The following is a 19,877-nucleotide window of genomic DNA, read 5'->3' as shown; positions in this document are numbered from 1 at the left end:
AAAAAAAAAAAAAATCTGCTAATTGCAACCCTGTGCCATTTACCGTTTCCCTCTGCCTCCCTCATTTTTTCCCTGTAAGCTGGTAGTTAAATTTAAAGGCTTGATATGATTCAGAATCTATTTTTTGGCATGGACATGTCATAGGTAGTGTTTGTACTGTGTTTTTCCACCAGGAGGCATATAATTCTAGTTGGCAGTCATTGATAAGCATTGCCTAGGCCCATGGTTTTATTAAGGGTTGTAAAATAGTGATATTTTAATTCTATCACTCTGTCTCTGTTATTTTATTTATACAGAGAAATTATGCCTCAATTACTCTTTCAATATGATTTATTTAGGAAAGGCATTTACTTTACTCTTCATTTTACCATGTTTCAGAATAATGAATTCATTCTCTAGTATTCTCCAAAGGTAACTAATGAATTTTTTATTTAGTATAATTATGAATAAATCCATTTAATGTGTGTTAATCCCTCTCAGTGATTATTTTTATTGATGCTTAATTTTTCCCATATTTGGTGAGTTTGAGCCTCAAGTTGACAAGATTCTAATACCTTTGATAGCCTTCTTGCCATCAAGATCATTTTGTACATATATGGCTACATTTTTTTTTTTTTAGTGGAAATAGTACAAAAGATCTCAATTTGGTTTTTACTTATTTATTTTTTAAGATAGGAAGTATAACATGTTTGTTTGGTAATGGGTATGATTCCCTGCAGAGGTAAAGGTGATGGTGTGGGAGAGGGATTTTTGCTGAAAGAATATCTTTGAGTAGATAAGAGGGGATGGGTCCAGTGCCTGAGTGGAGGGTTGGTTATCAGTTGAAAGTGAAGAGGAGGGAGGGTGTATAATGGAGAAAAAGGAAATGTGAAATAATTGCCTTGAAAGTGTGTGATCGAGTGGCCAAGAAAATGGCCAACTAGAGGTTTGTGATGATATATACCCCATGTTTTTATCCAACCACTTCAATTGCTTGGGTGCAGGGATGGAGGAGGTGGGAAGTTCAATTCAGCCAGAACTGGGCTTTTGCCAGGCTGGTATGATGTGGGAGAGTGAGGGAGACTAAGCATGCAAGGTGGCTATTAATGGGTCATTAAATTTAAGAGGGATAAGGTTGGAACAGGGCAGTATCTCATATCAGGGGCAAAGGGGTGGGAAGTCTGGGGAGTAGAATAATTGTTGGCAAGAGGGCCCACGAGAGAGTGACTTGCAAAGTACAGGGGGTGTTGAGCATAGGGTGGGAGGCTTAAAGCTGAGATTATGGAGAGGTTAATTACTGGTCCAGATAATGAGAAGACCAAGGTATGACCGTGGGGCGGGGGCTGCAGCACAGGGAAAACAGCGTCAGTGGAGATGAGGAGACACAGGGGTCAGGGTGTGAGGCCGGGGTGCTGGATGGATTGCCTTGGTTGATGAGAAATCACCAAGAATGGTAGTAAGAATGGGATGAAGAAAAGACAATGACCCAGAGGCTGAACTGTTCAATGACGGTGGAGGAAAGGCAGTCACATCTGGAAGGCTGCTAAATGCTGGCAACTGGAGCAGCTGAAGGTGGTCTAGAAAGCAGCGGAGGGCCCCAAGATGTGTGGTGTGGGCAGGGAGTGGTCTGTCTGCAACCTGTGATGGAGGCAGCTGGAGGTGGTAAGATCACCAGGCTGGCCTGGTCTGCTCATAACCTGCCATTCCTGAGTGTTTGGGGTAGTAGGTAAATTCTCCAGTCCACAGCCTGTGCTGACCTCAAGGCTGGCAGTGACTCCTTTGTGTCCCGGGCCCCAGACTGGTGCAGTTGAGGGTCAAGGGCTGCCTAACCATGGCTCACGTTCCTCATGGGGACTCTGAGCCTGACCCAACTTCGGGTGGCAGGAATTTCTGTCTGCATTCAAGGATCTCTGGCTTCCCATGCTTTACCCTCTGGAGGTTCCCCATCCAGGTGGCAGATCCTGACAGTTACAAGTAGAGCCCTGTGTGTGACGGAAAGTGGTGTGAACATTAGCAGTGGACGCCCTGGGGAGAAACCCTGTGGTTCTCTATCCCCACAGCCCCCTCTACCATCAGATGGTCCTGGAGCCCACAATGATGTCTCCAGCCCAGATCTCAAGGTCTACATGTTCAATTGCGTCCTCCACTTCTTCTTGCTGGGATGTCTAGTAAGGAAGTCCACAGAATCGCGTCTAAATCCAAACTCTTGCTTCCCTGCTCCAGCAGCTTTCCCTGCACCACCTCCCCACCCTCCCACACCCATCCTGACAAAGCTGTTGTCTTATTGCTCAGGCCAGATAGCTGCCAATCATTCTCTTTCTCTCACATTTCATATCCAGTTCACCTGCCAATCCAGTCACTTTTGCCTTCAAATAAATCCCCTACTGACCCCTTTTTATGCCCATTTCGAACATGGCACAACTGGTCAAAGCAGTGGGGCCCAAATAGGACTGGCAGAGGCTCTGCCCCTCCCTGGTCTTGCCTGGGTCTTGGCTGTGGCCTTCCTGCTGGTCTCCTGCTTCCAACCTTCTGAGTCTCTTCTCCAAATATTAACTGAGTGATGCTATTAAAGAGGAAGCCTTGTTTTTCCTGGGGTATGAAATGCCAGGAAACAGACATGTTGGTAGATGAAATGATATGAGTCCTAAGATTTGCTTCACAATAATCCAGGAGGAGGGGGAAGTGGGTGGGAGTAAACACGGCTGAAGCCAGGAGGTGGGTAAGCGGGTATTTATTATACTGTCATCTGTATACTACTCGGTCTACTTTTTATAAGTTTAAAACATTTTATAATAAAGGTAAAGGCTGATGGAGGTGGTCTTGAAGGACAAGCCGACTGAAGGAAGTGCAGGTCTGGGGTCCACAGAGCCCGAGACAGACACTGAGCCCTCTGCTCCCATCATGGTCATTGTGCATGGTGGGGCCGGTGGGGCTGACTGGCCTGTCCTCTCTTCAGAGAAGGAGGCGGGGGTGCACAGAACTGTGGTGGGTTTGGGGCCCCCACGCCTGCATGCTGGGAAGAAGAGCATCTTCTGCCCTGTGAAGATTTATAGGGTGCTGATAAGACTCCTCAGGGTGATGGCTCTTTTTGTATGTGTGTCTGTTGATCTGAAATCCTGCAACCTTGCCAACTCACATTAGTCCTTGGAGCTTTTTTGTTTTCAGAATAACTTATTTATTTTTGGCTGCGCTAGTTCTTTGTTTCTGCCCGAGAGGCTTTTTCTAGCAGGGGCTACTCTTCATTGCAGTGCACAGGCTTCTCACCGCGGTGGCTTCTCTTCTTGCGGAGTGCAGGCTCTAGGGATGCAGGCTTCAAGAGTTGTGGCACTTGGAGTTATTGCCCCCTGGCACGTGGGATCTTCCTGGACCAGGGATTGAACCCATGAGGGAGTGAGGGAGGGGGAATTGCTTGTGGCTTCTCATTGGGTTTGGCCAATGGTAGGCACTAGGGGGATGGGAAGGAGAGAGGATGGGGTACTTCTCTCATATTGTCTCCCTATCAGTGTCCAGGCTCCTCCTTTTGTCCTCTCACGTGTGTGTGTGTGTGTGTGTGCATGTGCACGCGTGGGATGGGGGCTATAAACCTTCCCAGTGCCTCAGACTCCCCTTTGTTCCCTTCACCCAGCCCTCACTCATATTAACAGCTTCTTCTTTACAGCTCTGTCCTTGAAACTTCTCAGTGGAGTTCTGCTTCCCGCTGAGACCCTTCATCTCTCATTCTTCTCCCTCCTGTCCTCAGAGGGGCTGGACCAGGATTGAGTTTCTCCTGGGCAGGGCTAGGGGTGGGGGTGGTGGGGTGGTGGGGAAGACACTCCCTTCTCACTCTGGACTGTGCTTTTTCTCAGCAGAACCTGGAGGGTAGAGTTGGCAGCTTCATCTTCACCTCCCTGCCTTCTGGGATTCAGCCTTTAACTTCTCCCTCTACCCAGCTCTCTAAGTCAAAGTGTTTTCAGCGAGGAAGATGTCTCTAAGATGTCTCTTCTGAGAGGTCAGGCCATTTTCAGCTTGAAAGTGAAAGTGAAAGTCGCTCAGTCATGTCTGACTCTTTTCGAACCCATGGATTATACAGTCCATGGAATTTTCTAGGCCAGAATACTGGAGTGGGTAGCCTTTTCCTTCTCCAGGGGATCTTCCCAACCCAGGGATTGAACCCAGGTCTCTTGCATTGTAGGCAGATTCTTTACCAGCTGAGCCACAAGGGAAGCCCAAGAATAGTGGAGTGAGTAGCCTATCCCTTCTCCAGTAGATCTTCCCGACCCAGGAATCGAACCGGGGTATCCTGCATGGCAGGCGGATTCTTTACCAACTGAGCTATCAGGGAAGCCCAATTTTCAGCTTAGTTCCAGGAATTTGGAGTTTGGGAGTCCAAGCTGAAACTGAGATCACTTCTCCAGCAACTCTGCCCAGGGCCTCCGTTAGGTGCATTTTATGTTTGGTGTACCTGAAGGTTCTCTTGTTTTGTGATTTTGTCCACTTCACCACGAGTCCTGTCAGGTGGCCAGGGTGTGAGGCTGCCTGAGCATGCCTTTTTGTCTTCCCCAGATGCCTGCCGTGGCTGTCAACAAATGCCCACTGAGCCAGTGATTGTGGGGAGTGTGTCCTGTAAGTTTCTATTAGGGATGCGGGAGAGGTGAAAGGGGAGGGGGCAGGTGAAGGAAGAAAGAATTCTGTTTGGAGGAAATGGCAGACCCAAGGCTGGGCCTTTGCAAAGTCGGGGTGTGTGTGTATGTGTGCGTGCTCTCATGAACGTGTCTTTAGGAGGGGTTTGGCGGAGGGGTCCATGAAGGGGGAGATCCTCCCTTCTCAGACTTCAGGGGAACAGTAAGACTGGGGAGCCTTGGGGCATAAACTGGTGCGTGGGGACCGGGTTGATCAGAGATGCTGATATTGTCGCGACACTTTCCTGTGGGAACTCAGTTTTGTTCTTAAAACAATACTATTTTATTAAAAATAACCAAACAAAATAAAAGTAATAAATAAAATAAATAAGAGCTAACTTTTCAGTAAGTCAATAAGTATTTGAATTAATTCTCCCCACCCCAGGACTCTCCTTCAGGTCCCTAACCCTAAACCCTACAGCAAGCCAGGGACCCCCTCTTCTGACTTCTGTGACAGACACATTTTGCGCATTATTTAACTTCATATACGAGGAACTCTGTAGCCTGCAGTCTTTTGTGTCTGGTTTCCTGTGTCCGTGTCCATTCTTCTAACATTCCTTGTCTGCATCTCCTTTCCTTCTCTCCCTCAGCGTCCTTCGCCAGAGAAGCCCTTTCTCAGTTCACCGCATTGGCCACAAGGGGGCAGCAGAACCCAGTGGAACCTGGGCTGACCTAGCAGAGCATTGCGGCTCTCGCCCGGGTTTCTCCTCCCACCCAGGTAGCATCCTCTTTCTGGGCTGCCTCCCAGGGAGCTGCCACAGGGTGGTGCTGCTCCCTCCCTCTCTGAAACCTGCTGCTTTAGAGAGGATTTCTGGAGCGAAATTTTGGAGTTTGGGTCTCCAGACTTTCTAGATCATGCACTCCTTTCAGTAATGTATTTTAAACATATGCCTAACATATACAAATGTTGTACAGATTGTAAAAATCAACACAAATAACACACTAAAAGAGATCGATTAGAGCATTTATAGTAGAACTTCTAACATTTCTTCTGCCTCCCTTCTTGCCCCCAGATCCCTAGGGCACCCCTGGGGCGGGTTCTCCCCTACCTGGGGGCTCCCGTTTAGGGCTCAGTTGAGCTTTAGGGGGGCCTTGAACCTGTGGGTTTGACACACACAGGCATGACTCTGGGCAGGTCCCTTCCTGAGTCTTTCATCTCAGCTGTAAAATGAAGAAAGTAAGAGTTTCCTCTGAGGATTATAATAAAGTATGAGCTGCTCAGAGTAAAATTGGCGCTGGGTGAACAGTGTGCCTAAGTATTTGGTGACATCATTAGAGAGCAGGGCCTGGCCTCAGGGCTTTAGCCCACAACCCAGCCTGTGGAGACAAGTCTCCTGACATGAAGGAACAGGGTGGGCATCCTAGGGACTGTTGGAACCAGCCTCTCAGGGTTGGTCAGGCCTCTCCCGCTTCTATTGCACCAGACCTCTCTCCTCTGATTCTCTCAGGGACGGAGGCCAAAGTGCCAGAACTTCAGTCCTTTCCCAGAAATTGGTACTCAAATGCCTCCAAGCAAGACTTGCCTGATTTACCCTTGGCCATGGGTGGGCTTGACCTATGGGCTTGGGAGAGTGAGTAAGTACTTCCTAGGTCACTGAGTGAGTCATGCATGTGGGCAGTGCAGTAACTCATCTCTGTAAAATTCACTGGCATCTCAGTGAATGGGGAACGTGTTTGACACACTCTGGGCAGATCTGCCAGGGCTGAATGCCAGGGGGATCCTACCCCTAACTTTTGGCTTCTTCTCTCCCTCCCTCCCTTGCACTATCTTTTTCTGGTTCCTTTCCTTCTAATCTTTTATTTTCTTTTGTTATTCATCAAAGTAATAAAATTTATAACATTTTCTATAAGACTGTCTTCTTCCCCAGTCTCCCTCCTTTACCTTTACACATCTCAGGGTTTGAGTGGGACATACGTCGCCTGGAAGGAATCTCAGACTTTGGAATCAGAGTGAGTTGTCTACTCAGAGGGTGGTGGGGTTGGTGCTGTGGGCCAGATGGGCTCTGCAGCTGATCTCTGGATAGGCCGGGCAGCACTCACTCTCAGGAAAGCCTGAGGGGCTTAGGGTGTCCTGAGCTGCCTTTGCTGGATATTCTAGTTTTGGAGATGACAGCCTGTTCTGGGAGGAGCTGTTTTTACTCAGAGGAGGGGCAGAAGTGCAGGTTCAGAGGAAGGTCTTGGCCCCAGCTGTGCCCTTGCGCTCTGCCCAGCAGACTTCCAGGGCAAAGCCTGGTCACCAGCCAGGATAACTGTGCTGAGAGAAGAAAGGAAAAATTGTAAAGTCAAAACAAGCCATCACTTTGTGTGTGCTTGTGTTTGTGTGTCTTTACGTAAATAAGCAGAAAACAGTTCTTCAGCTTTTTCCTGCAGTACAGTGAACTTTTCACCTTAACACTGTCAATTAATTTATTAATTATCTCTTTAAGAAAAGGGATTTAATCCTTTTTATAAACTGTCACATTTTAAAATTACAATTCATTTTACATTCACATTTGTTTTATGGCTTAGATCTGCTATATGTGTTAAAAAGGAAAGTAAAATATTAACCCCGCTAATGTTAGGATAATTTGTAATTTGAAAAAAGGGCTTTCCCATAGCTCAGTTGGTAAAGAATCTGCCTGCCATGCAGGAGACCCTGGTTCGATTCCTGGGTCGGGAAGATCTGTTGGAGAAGGGATAGACTACCCATTCCAGTATTCTTGGGTTTCCCTTGTGGATCAGCTGGTAAAGAATCTGCCTGCACTGCGGGAGATCTGGGTTCGATCCCTGGGTTGGGAAGATCCTCTGGAGAAGGGAAATGCTACCCACTACCCACTCAGTATTTTGGCCTGGAGAATTCCATGGACTGTACAGCCCACTAACATTAGGATAACTTGTAATTTGAATATAAATGGCAACCCACTCCAGTACTCTCGCCTGGAAAATCCCATGGACGGAGGAGCCTGGTAGGCTGCAGTCCATGGGGTCGCTAAGAGTCGGACACAACTGAGTGACTTCACTTTCACTTTTCACTTTCATGCATTGGAGAAGGAAATGGCAACCCACTCCAGCGTTCTTGCCTGGAGAATCCCAGGGATGGGGGAGCCTGGTGGGCTGCCGTCTATGGGGTCGCACAGAGTTGGACACGACTGAAGCGACTTAGCAGCAGCAGCAGCAGCAGGATAACCCCACTAACATTAGGATAATTTATAATTTGAAAAAGAAAAATCATTTGTGGCCAGTGAGCAGTCTTTCTTGTTAAGGCAGCTGGCACAGGACCCTGATGCCTTGGCGGGAGCAGGGGTGTGGGGTGGGCAGTGAAGTTGGCTGTTTTTGTCCATCTTGCCACTGTGTTCAACTGTTCTTGCAGCGTGCTAAACATTCCCTCTACTTTGTCGTTCCCACCCATTCCCCCTCCCAACATGGACTCAAAGGGCTGGTGAGATAAGCTTTCTGGTCAGAAAACCTTGGGACTTTTCTGAGTCCAAGGTCCCTGCTTGCTCCTGCTTCCTGTGGAGTCGTGTGGAGCTGGGGGTGGGGTGGGCTGGCTTTGAAGGCTGGGGGAGGACATGGAGGGGCAGTCTCCCTGCAGCTCTAACCCCTCCCTCCTCTGTTAGGGGTCTGGACTAAGTGTCGTCAGTGACAGGACTTACTAATAAGAGGTTCATGACCTGGGCAGGAAAATGCACGGAGGGGGTGGGGCTGGAGATGGGGTGGGAGACCCGCGAGGAGACTACTCTGAGACTGTGGAGAATTGATGGCAGTCTGGAAGTATGTACTGGCCACTGACGTGAATTTGTGAAAAATCTTAAATGTGTTGGAAGCACACTGGTGGGAGAGTGGTGTGTGAAAGATGCCCCTCAAGTTTCTGGCAGAGAAAACTGAGTGAACACAGGTGCCCTTTACTAGGTAAGGAAAATGCAGGATGGGATGAGCTGGAGAGGAAAAGCCAATCTCCTTGGGTTTGTTTGTTTTTTTGAGACCAGAGGATCAGGCCTTGCCTGGTATTCACTGGAACCGGGCTGGGAGGGGATCTGGATGGCACTGGGTGACACACAATCTTAACAAGCCTTAGGGCACTGTCTGTTCAGCCTGGAGCTGGTCCCGGAAGCTCCTGATATCAGGTTAACCCATGGGGGACCAGGTTGTGAGAGCTCCTGGGTCACCTGTTGGGGAAGAAAAATCAGCCAGGCTGGGGGCCATTCTCTGCGCAATTTACCAGCCGACATGGAATCGTTTCAGTGGTGAGCAGCTGGTGCAAACAGACCAGCAGGGGCTAGATGTTAGTCTTGGCTGTGCCACCCACGGCCCCGCTTCCAAGGTTAGAAGCCTGCCAACCTGGAGTGGAGCGCTTGTGGAGAACAGTCATCGAGTGTGTGTCTGTGTCCCCCTCAGGGTGGTTTCAGCTTCACTTGAATCCCCTCTCTTGTTGCTGCTCCGATCAGGCTGTTTCCTTCTTGATAACCGGGTGACTGTCCAGAGGGCAGGGCAGAGTCTGCCGGGACTGGTTTTTCCAGGTTTCACTTTCCAATGGTGAAGGAACCAGAGAAGGGCGGACTGAGCTGTCCGGGATCGTTCCCGAGGGTCCCACGGTCCAGTCTCTGCAGACACCCCTGGGCCGGGCTCTGCTGCTTCTCCACTCTCCTGAGACCACCTGGCCCCGGACATGAGGAACTCAGACTTGGATCTGGATCAGGATTGGGGCTCTGAGTGACTAACTTCAGGTGCGAATTCTGAGGGCAGATTTGGGGTCTGCCAGGGTCCCTGAACCTTCTCATGCTGCTGCGTTTAGAGACGCCCCTGAAGTCCTGGCCTTTCAGAGCAGGTAAGTGGGCTTTGAAGACACTTGTGGGTGAGAAGAGCAAGCAGGGAGCAGCAGAGTTGAGGAGGAGGCTGAGCAGGGGGCGGGGTGGGGGCAGGGTGGGTGGTGCTGGATGGTGGGGTGGCTCTAGGGAGACCCAGGACCACCACAGTGAGGAGGGTACCTTCACTCATTTGTTTCAGTGTTATTGCTGTAGCACTTACTAGTAATAGGCTGTTTTCTAATTCCATGTAGTGACTACAAATATAAATTCATGTGATTCTCATGAAAACCTTGAGATGGAAATGCCGTTAATATCCTCATTTTGCAGATGAGGAATAACACAAAGATGGTTAAGAAACTTGGCAGACAGGGGCCCAGTCTTGGGGGGAGGACTCAGCGTTTAGCCCTTAGTATCTGTCCTTCCCAGGACCCTAAGCTACCTCCTCCCTCACCTCAAACATTTAGTGTTTTGGGGTCTTTTCTCAGACAAGGACTCATTTTTTTAACTTCGGCTGCTCTGTTTCCACCGGGATCTCCAATCCCAATGCAGAAATCTTCTTTAAATTCAGTGGGGATGAGGATTAAGCCCTCTGTGGGGACTGACTGGGCACCTGGGTGCGGGCCTTGTCCTTGGTCCCTGCAGGAAAGGACTGGGTGGGGTTGAAGTGCAGGTGAACTAACCCAGCAGCAAAGGCAGCTCACAGTGCCTCTGAAGGACCCACAGTCCCCTCGAGGAAGACGTTTGTGGGGCCCCAAGTGGGAGCTGGCCTGTACTTCACAGTGAGGAGCTGAACCTGGGTCTCTGTCCCTAACTGGTGGACAGGCATCACTGGTGGTTGTGAATAATGGGGAGATGCAGGATGGTCCCAGCTCGGGGCCCCCGGTGCTGGGAAAGGAAGCACCTGGTGTTCTGGGCAGAGTGGGCTGGGCTGCAGGTGCCATTGGGGTGGGAAGGCAAGGGGGGGCATTTTCCCAAGCAAACCTTGAGGTTGTTTAGCTCCACAGAGGCTTCCACAGGGCTGGGAGGAGCCCAGGCTCAGTGCTTTCTGGGTGTCAGAGTTGTGGGGAGCCCAGCACCTCATCAGCACAGGGATCCGGGGGGGGGGCTATGCTCCTGCAGGACTGTTTCTGGCCCTGAGCCCTCCTCCCCACTGGGGTCCCTGAGCTCTGGGCCAGCCCTGGGTCTGCCTTCTGCCCTGTGTCTCCCCAGCTCTGAAGAGATGGAGGACTTCTCCCGCGGCTCTGGGCTCTGCCACCTCACCATGCTGCTCCTCCTCCTCCCGCTGCCCACTGGGGGGTCCACAGGTGAGTGTGTCCCCACCCCCTTCCTGTGTGGGTCCCCGGGAGCTAGGCCGGCTCTCTCCACCAGCAGTGGGTGGGTATTCAAAGAACCCTTTCTCTAGAATAATTATGATGCTTCCCCAGGCACTAACTGTAATTATATAATTGAGAAGAGTCTCTAAACCATAAAATAAGGGACCTTGACAGTTTCCAATGTGGAGATTATGATGTTTTCAAAAGTCAACTATCAGGACTTGCCTGAAGGTCTAGTGTTTAAGACATCATGCTTCCATTGCAGAGGCATAAGTTTGTAGCTGGTTAGGATGCCTGGTCATGCATGCCTTGCAGCAAAAAAGGCAACTATGAAAAATGTTACCATGGGAGAATGGATACACATATATGTATAGCTGAGTCCCTGTGCTGTCCACCTGAAACTATCACAACATTGTTAAATGTCTCTGTGTTGTGTGCTAAGTTGCTTCAGTCACGTCCAACTCTTTGAAACAGCATGGACTGGGGTCAGCCAGGCTCCTCTGACCACAAGGATCCTCCAGGCAAGAATGCTGGAGTGGGTTGCCATGATCTCCTTCAGGAGATCTTCCCAACTCAGGGATCAAACAGAGGTCTCCTGAATTGCATGCGGATTCTTTACCGACTGAGCCACCAGCTATCCTCCAATATAAAATAAAAAGAACAAAAATGTGACAGTAAGAAAGTGAAAGTGTTAGTCACTTGGTCGAGTCGGACTCTTTGTGACCCTGTGGATGGGGCCGCCAGGCTCCTCTGACTATGTGGATTCTCCAGGCAAGAATACCGGAATGAGTTGCCATGCCTTCCTGCAGGGGATCTTCCCAATCCAGGGATTGAACCTGGGTCTCCAGCGTTGCAGGTGGATTCTTTACCATCTGAGCCACCAGGGAAGTCCATTAGGTGCTGTACTTGAACAAAACAGACAGATCCTATCTTTATAGAGTTTACAATGTAGAAGGAGGCTGTGAGTAAGAAATGCACAGAAGACTGTAATTGACAGTTTGTTGTAAGAGATGAGAGGAGGGGCAGTGGAGTGGTGAGGCTGGAGGGAGGCAGCCAGGGGTGGGGAGGTGGGAAGCAGGCACCAGAATGTTCAGGGAGAGGAGAACAAAGACCTTGAGGAGGGGGTGAGTCTGTGACCGTTCCAGTGGAAGGATGGTTTCTGCAGGAGAGAAGAGCCAGTGCAAAGCTGCCTGTGTGCCTGTAATGCTCAAAGGACTGTGGAGGCAAGTCTTGGCTGGAGCAGAGTGTATGAGAGGGAGAGACCAGGAGTAGGAGTCAGGGTAGCCCTGGGCGTCAACCCCAGCGGGCCTGAGGTCCATTGAGGGGACTGAGGAGCCATGGCAAGGCTTTGAGCCGAGTAGGGACAAGGTGTACAGCTGTTAAGAGTGGCCTGTCCTTCATGGTGAGGGGCTGATTGTGGGCCCTCACCCCATGGGAGCGGGGAGAGGAGACCCAGGGAGCCCAATGTACCATTGTCCTCCAGGTGAGAGACAATGGTGACTCAGACCAACTCTGAGCAGCTGAAATCTTTCTTTGGAGATCCAGCAGGGCTGTCTCACACAGGGGTCATGTCGTGACCCAACACCAGGTCTCAGAAGGACAAAGGCTCTGGGAAGATGTCAGTGGGATGAATATGGATTCCTGTGGGTGATGAGAAGAAAGGCAGCTTTTTAACGAAAATAGCATTTGGATCTGGGTTTTAGTGCACATTTGAGCCAGGGAGAAAGTCTTGAACACACATGATAAAGTTAGGGCTGGAATAGAGTAGCTCCCGGGTGTGGCTGGTGATCAAGAATTTCTGACCTAGACCCCGGGTATGAACTTTGTTCAGGGTTCAGTCCTGCCCAAGGAGTGGGGGGCAGGATAGAGCTGTGGTTCTCAAAGTGTGGTCCATGGAGCATCAGTATCAGCCTCCCAGGGACTGTTTACAAAGGCATATCCTTGGGTCCACCCCAGACCTACTATATCAGAAGGTGTACTGGGGGTGGAGGGGGTCCTGCCAGTTGTGATTCCCCTGATCTCATGACGATTCTGTTGCATATTCACACTGAGGGCCTTCACAGAAGGGCCTGGGGACAGGAGAACAGGAGAGTGAGGGATTCTCCTTGAAACTGTTTCTGGGTCACAAAAATGTGATCAGAGATGTTGCCCAGATTCAGAGTCATCAAGCTCCATCCATCAGTCCCGTGGTCATCTCATCCGAGACTGGGGCCTTCCCACCTGATGCTGTGTGTCCCCTGCCCTCGGTCTGCATCTCTCCTCCTCTCTCACTGCCGTCTCTGTGTTCACAGAGAAGTTCCAGGTGACTGGCCCTTTGCACCCCATCGTGGCAGTGCTGGGTGGGGAAGCTGTGCTGCCGTGCTCCCTATTTCCAGCTGTGAGTGCAGAGGACATGGAGCTGAGGTGGTTCCGCTCCAAGTCTTTGGAAACCGTGTTCGTCTATCAGAACCGACAGGAGCAGAAGGAGGAGCAGATGGCTCCTTACGCAGGGCGGACCTCGCTGGTGGGGGACCTTCTCAACCAGGGATATGCTGCCATGCACATCCAGAGGGTCCAGGCTTCTGACAATGGGCTGTACACCTGCTTCTTCAGAAAAGGACACTTCTATGAAGAGGCTGGTTTGGAGCTGAAGGTGGCAGGTTGGTGACTTGGGTAACTAGATTAGTGTTTTGGGGTGTTGGAACTGGGAGGGATATGAAAGATATAACTCAGCCTCGCATTTATCACAGGAAGAAGGGAGGCTCTTTGATCCATTCATTCATTCAGTGCAAATATATAGAGTCCCTCCTCTGTGTCTGGGATTCCCAGGTGCCTCTGTGGTAAAGAATCCACCTGCAATGCAGGAGACATGGATCCTATCCCTGGGTTGTGAAGATCCCCTGGGGGAGGAAATGGCAACCCACTTCAGTATTCTTGCCTGGAGAACCCCATGGACAGGGGAGCCTAGAGGGCTACAGTCCATATGGTCGCAAAGAATCGGATCCGACTGAAGCGACTGAGCATGCACATACTATGTGTCTAGTCCTTTCTAAGCACCTTGGATGCATCAGAGAACGTGATAAAGATTCCTGTTGTTATGAGTGTATATTCTCAAGTGGATGATCAAGCAGTCACAATGAAGAAACAGATTATAGGTGATGTTAGAATGTGGTAAGTGCTGAGGATGAGAAGCCGAGTGGAACAGGGGAAGGGGATCAGGACCGAGGGTTGGGAGTGAGGCCAGGCTGCAGTGTTACACAGTGGCGCAGGCCGGTCCTGATGGAGAATGTGTATCTGAACGTAGACTGGAAGGAGGGATTCAGTGTCTTGGACATCTGGGGGTTGCAAGTTCAAAGGGGAGGGAACAGCCAACCTTAATGGCCTGGAGAGGGTGTGTGGCTGGTGTGTTCTAGGGACTCCTGGGGTCCTCATGGCTGGTGGGAGTGAGTGAGGGGGCAGGGTGTTCAGAGGGGACAAGAGTGTGGCAGACAGGGACAGGGACTGGATGTAAAGATGAGTGGAGATGTGGGAATATTTTCACAATCAAGCCATCAGAGATGGGGCCAAAGCACCTATTAGTTCTGGAATTATGAGTTTGAAGTCTATGTGAGGAGTCCATGTGGAGGTAAACCTGAGGATAGAAGGAAGCGGAGTTCAGGGCATAGGGGTGTCAGCTGACCTAATTTTCCTGGCGATTTACAAAGAGAGGCAGTGGGTGTGGAAGCAGATGCCCTGGGAGAGTGTGAGGTGAGGAGAGCAAGGATAAGGGTGGACCTGGGACCACATTCCTCCCTCTGTTTACACGGCATCAGCCCTTCCACTTGCACGACTGGGGAGAAGGGGCCCAGCCCTCTGAAACCCTGGGGGTCCCCATGCTCCTTCCTTCTGTTCCCCGAGGCAAGGATGCCTCCTTGTTCCCTGTGGGAGCAGGCTGCCCCCAGAGCCCCCAGAATGCCAAGTGCAGGGCCCCCCCTGGAGTTGTGCACACGTAGGCACTGCTGGGTCCCTGGGCTCTACATCTTGCCTCCTGCAGGTGTGGGCTCTGCCCCTCAGGTGCGCATACAGGGCCTGAGGAAGATGGGGTCCGCGTGGTGTGCACAGCCTCGGGGTGGTTCCCGAAGCCCCAGGTGCAGTGGAGAGACCTCAGCGGAGAGAAGTTCCTGGCGTTCTCTGAAGCCCACACCCAGGATGCTGAAGGGCTGTTCAGCGTGGAGGCGGCGCTGGTGGTGAGAGACAGCTCTGTGGAGAACGTGACCTGCTCCATCCTCAACCCTGTCCTGGGCCGGGAGAAGGCCATGGCCATTTTCATCCCAGGTCAGAGGTGCTCCCGGCTTCCATCAGGGCTGGAGGAGGGGGCCGGGTGTTCCTGGGTGTTCCGGGCTGCGCTGTCCTGGGCAGGAGTCCTGACGGGGTGTCTGGCTGGGCCACAGAGCCCTTCTTCCCCCAGGCCTCTCCCTGGAAGGTGGCTTTCTCGGTGAGCCTGACTGTGCTGGTGATCTTGCTCCTTGGGGCTGGATGTTACACCAAGAGAGAACATTCCATCAAGATGCAGGTGAGGGGAGAAAAGGAGACTGTGCCAGACTAGCGAGCAGGACCGTCAGACAAAGGAGGAAGTGCTGAAGGACGCAGGTAAGGCAGGACGGGGGTCAAGGCTGGTGAATGTGGCAGCTGGTGCTGAGAGGGATGCGCTGACCACAGGGCCTGAGTCCAGGGCTCTGGGGAAATCCCAGTCCAGAGCAGGTGGCTGGGGAGACCTGGGTGGACAGCTGGAGCTGGGGAGGCTCCAATGGGTCTGCAGTTGGAATGTCTTCGCCAGGGGTTACACACAGAGAGGTGGTATTTGTGAATCTTTTTCTTAGGGAGTGGAGTTCATGCTTTTTTGTTTTCACTCTCTTTCAGCTAAATTTCAGGAAGAACTAGGTAAGCTCTACTTTTCCTCTTGAGCTCTCTGCATGCCCTCCACAGGAGACATTCTGGTTCTTAGCATGTCTCACTGGTTCAGACATTTCTGATTCTTAGAAAACACCTGTTTTCTTGTGTTTTGCTTTTCAGAGAGGAGGAAATCTGCTTACCTGGCTGGTGAGTGACTCTCCAGATGTCCTTGGGTCTGTCTTACCTGTGCCAAGGTGTTCTTTTCGTTGTTTGTGTCTAGACATGTGGACCCCCTTTTGTGGGGTGGAAGTGGAGGCTGCGGGAGGCAGAACCCGGCTCCTAGGCCCCTCGCAGACCTGGGCTGGCAGGAAGCTTGGGTCTGATGGTGACCTTAGAATTTCTCACGCACCCTGGGTCTTATTCTAACCCTGATCAACCCGGAAATTACCGATAGCTTCGTAGCCTGAATGCATCTGGTTTTTGATCAGTACCTGAGGGCCACATGCCCTGAGATTTCACAGAAGGAGCTACATAAACAAATGGTGATTAACTTTGTGTGTGGCCTCCTTCCTCTATCCCAGCACACCATCCAGGGCAAGTCTCTTCTCTCCAGTTCCTCAAGATGATGATCAGAAAGTGATTGAGGGCTGATTGATACCTGGGCTGACGATGCATGGAAAAGTCATGGGCTGCCCAGAAAAGTGACATGTATCTCTAGAATGATTTCCTCTGGGAATGCTTGGCCAGTTTTACCTTGGAGTTGGCCTTGTATCTATGTTCTTTTAAAATTCCTGCTTCATGTCAATTTTTCATATATATATTTTCCCAGAAAATACTGATGCAATAATTACTTGTTAGAATTGTGGAGTAATTTATACTTTTTTCCTCTAAAATCTATTCAAACAAATAGCTTCTGAGCCTGAGTAGCAACATGGAGTAACAGGTGAAACAGGAGTTTTGAAGGATTTTGAAGGAGGAGCAACTAGGTGAACTAGCCAAACGTCACGCAGCAGGGGACAGCGGTGGAAGTCATTCCAGAATGCTGCAGGCTTCTGACCTGTGCTCCAGGGGATTCCCCACCACACCTGCTGTCTGCACGTGGCTGGAAGTCACCTATTCTCCAGCCTCTTCCCACTGTAGTTAGTCTCACCTGCAGAGCAGAGGGGAGGCAACGGCCAATAGATTCACACTGAGCAGGTTTCTTCTGGCTGAGGTCTCACCAGAGTGTGTTCCCTTTCAGCCTGGAGGAAGGCGCAGCTGTATGCAGGTAAGTGGCTCTGAGTTCCTGTGGCCTCCCCTCCCAACCTAGACTCTGCCCCCTTCTCCCTGAGGGGACCCCACAGCAGGGTGGGGTAGTGTCCTTGGTCTTCTTGGCACCTTTGTAGCCTCCACCTGGAGACTGCAGGGACTCCTCGGAACACAGATGTGCCTCCATCCTGCCCATGCTCTACTGCAGGGCATGGTCAGGGTTAGCAGCACCCTCCCCAAACACCTGGTGCAATGGGGACTTCTTGTGACAGTGACAGCGGAGGGGTCAGTGGTGAGGAGGGACGGCAGCAGGGAATGACCGTGTGGCTCAGGGATCGCTCATCTCTGGAAGATGTCAGAAGTCATGCTCGCTTGCTTATGGGACCCTTGGTTTGAATTCTCTCTTTGGCTCTAGTTTTGGTTTCCCTGTTTCCCCCTGGTCCTCTGCAATATTGGTCTTCTCTCTGCTTCCTCATGCTCTGACCCCATGTCCAGGCTGGCTTTCATCCTCCACGCCTCCTTGCTTGATGAGGAGCAGGTGTTCTGACTCTGGGGTCCACCACCTCTGGGATATGCATGGACTCCTTGGATGAGGGTGTGAAAGATCTGAAATTATATGGAAAATCCCAAGTGCGTTTTTTTGGTCATAAAACCAAAAATGTAACATACAATGGATTATTCACGACCATTGTCTTCCATTTTAGAAGAATATTTGTCTGAAGGGCTCAGGCTCCTCCTCCCCTTTTCAGGGTTAATGTAGAAGATTGGAAAAGGAGACCGTGAGAGAGGTTAAATTTCTTCTTGGAGAAGGGGTAAGGGAACAAATCATGGAAGAAAAGATCAGGAGGAAGAGAGGAGGAGATGTGAAGGAAGTATAGGAATGTGTGGGGGAAATGCCCTGTAGAGGTTTTGAGTGGACAGAGTGACTGAAGAGAGGCCAAAGGTCACAAGGTCAAAGGCCACAGCCACGTGGTGTGAATCTGAGAAGTGCACTGAGAGTTTGCAAGGTTCATGACATGAAATGTAATGGACTCCTTGAGTCTTCTTTAAAATATTTCAGAGAAACTTACATTCCTAAGCCCTTTTTAGGTAACCATATAATGAGTTTGCCTCTGATAATGAGACCGTCTGCACCTCCCAGAGGAGCTGGGGCAGGTGTGTGGTTGCAGGGATGCTCGTGCAGTGAGGGTGGTCTCAAGGACCCTTAGCAGTGGGGTGAGTGAAGGCTCTGCATCCTCTGAGCCTCTGTCATAGGCCCTGTTCCTGCTTGGAATGCTCCTGTTTAGGGTCAGGAATACAGAACTGTGAGAGAAAGTGGGGAACCCAGAGGGTGACAGAGGCCTGGGCACCAATGGGTGAGAAGCCACCTCAGGCGTCTTACTGATTCTTGCAGGGATTTGTTTCTACACAGTGACGATCGTGTAGTCTTCTTTTACCATCTTCATGTTCTCTGCCAAGTTTAAGTCACATGTATTTTAATGTATACCTTTAATTCTATACCTTTCATTAAAAAAAAGAAACTGTACCATGAAACTAGAATCAGCATTTTTTAATATTTTCACCATATGCCATGTCTATAGGGATGATATTGTTCCTACAAAAATGGAAGGAGAAGTTATTCATGTTTCATCTTTTCAGCGCTTGTCATGCTTCCTTATTTGAACGTCTCTCTCTCTCTTTGGAAACCTCTGCATTGTCTTCTACCTGGGTCAGATTTCTCCAGTGCTGTGCGCTGAGCTCTCTTCTCTCCTGGCGCATAGTCATGTTCCAAGTTCAGCTTAGCCAGTTGTATTCTCTCTACCCATGGCTCAGGGACAACCTGCAAGCTCAGCCGGATCATTTCTTCACTGTGAACGAAAGCTTTTATCTCCCCAATTCTTTCTCTAGAAAACCTATCTTTCATTATAGATATGTGGCAAGGGCCTTGAGAAAGAATAATTTGGTAGGCAAATATGGCAAAGAGCTTTCTGTTCAGGTCAGTCTCCAGCTTCTCAATTCCTGAGTATTAAGGTCTATGGCTAGGTCTTCATCAAAAGGTTGTAAAATGATCATTCTGTGTGTGTGTGAGTGCATGTGTATAAAAGAGCAATAAATGTATCAAGTGAATGTTTCCAAACATGTTTTCTACAAATCCTTCATTAGCAGCTTCAGTACCCACCCCACATACCCACCCTAAAGTGTGTTGTACAGTCTTTGTGAACCCCTCATATGAAATGTGTGTTTTCCTTGTAGATTGGCGGAAGGAGGAGTTCCAGGCCTGTGAGTGACTTTGTGTTTTTCTGGATTTTCCTACTGCTGTCCCTGTGGCCTCTCCTTCACTTCTCAGTGGTGATATAGATGCTGGCACCATCAATAGTGTGGGGTGGGATGTGGTGGTGACAGTCACACACAGGTGGGGCTGATCACTTTGGCCGATATTGAATACTAAATAGACATTGGAGAGCCTGCTGGTCCTCAGCCCTTGGAGAGCAGGCTGGTCCTCAAGGGCTCTGTGATACATCACATCCTGAAATCAGTCTCGTGAGTCCTTTTCCTGCTTGGAGGCCCGTCGACTTGCATCACAAGTTCCTATTGTCAGGGTGCTTAGCCTTCCTCCCATGCAGCTGGGATTCCGGGTTGAGGGGTGGTTGTGTGTTCTTGGGGAGGGGAGGACCTTGAATGATAGACAACTTTCTCCGCAGGGCCTGTCACTCTGGATCCACGATCTGCCCATTCAGACCTTGTCGTCTCTGATAAAAAGACAAGTGTGACCTTGAAGGCCTCCTGTGTGAACGCTGCAGATAAATGCAGTGTACTGGGCTTTGAGGGCATCACATCAGGGCGCTGTTACTGGGAGGTGGAGATCAGGGATGGAGACCAAAGCGAGTGGGCCCTGGGGGTCTGTAGGGAAGGTGTGAACAGGGAAGGCTGGTACGGCTGGTACATAGAGTCCCCAGATAAGGGGTTCTGGGTTGTGGGGAGATTTGAAAGAAGATATTTTGCCTATACTGTACCTTATACTGTGCTATCCCTCATGCAGGCTCCCCACCCCAGGCTTAGAGTGG

At 50.3% G+C, this 19,877-nt stretch overlaps 1 protein-coding gene and 1 pseudogene across 1 annotated transcript in view; both read left to right on the top strand.

Moving 5' to 3' along the window:
* Positions 1–9,231: 9,231 nt before the first annotated feature.
* LOC109576671 (butyrophilin-like protein 1) lies at positions 9,232–19,086 on the top strand (annotated as a pseudogene).
* Positions 9,337–19,877, top strand: part of LOC139178980 (butyrophilin-like protein 1) — a 49,168-nt gene continuing 38,627 nt past the window's right edge. The window contains exon 1 of the mRNA XM_070778155.1: positions 9,337–9,441. The gene's annotated coding sequence lies outside the window, so the exon portion shown is untranslated. The remainder of the gene's footprint in view (positions 9,442–19,877) is intronic.

This window comes from Bos indicus, chromosome 23, assembly GCF_029378745.1.
Source record: "Bos indicus isolate NIAB-ARS_2022 breed Sahiwal x Tharparkar chromosome 23, NIAB-ARS_B.indTharparkar_mat_pri_1.0, whole genome shotgun sequence".
Classification (NCBI taxonomy): Eukaryota; Metazoa; Chordata; class Mammalia; order Artiodactyla; family Bovidae; genus Bos; species Bos indicus.
Note: the sequence above shows the minus strand (reverse complement) of the source record. Positions and strands in the feature narration are given on the sequence as shown.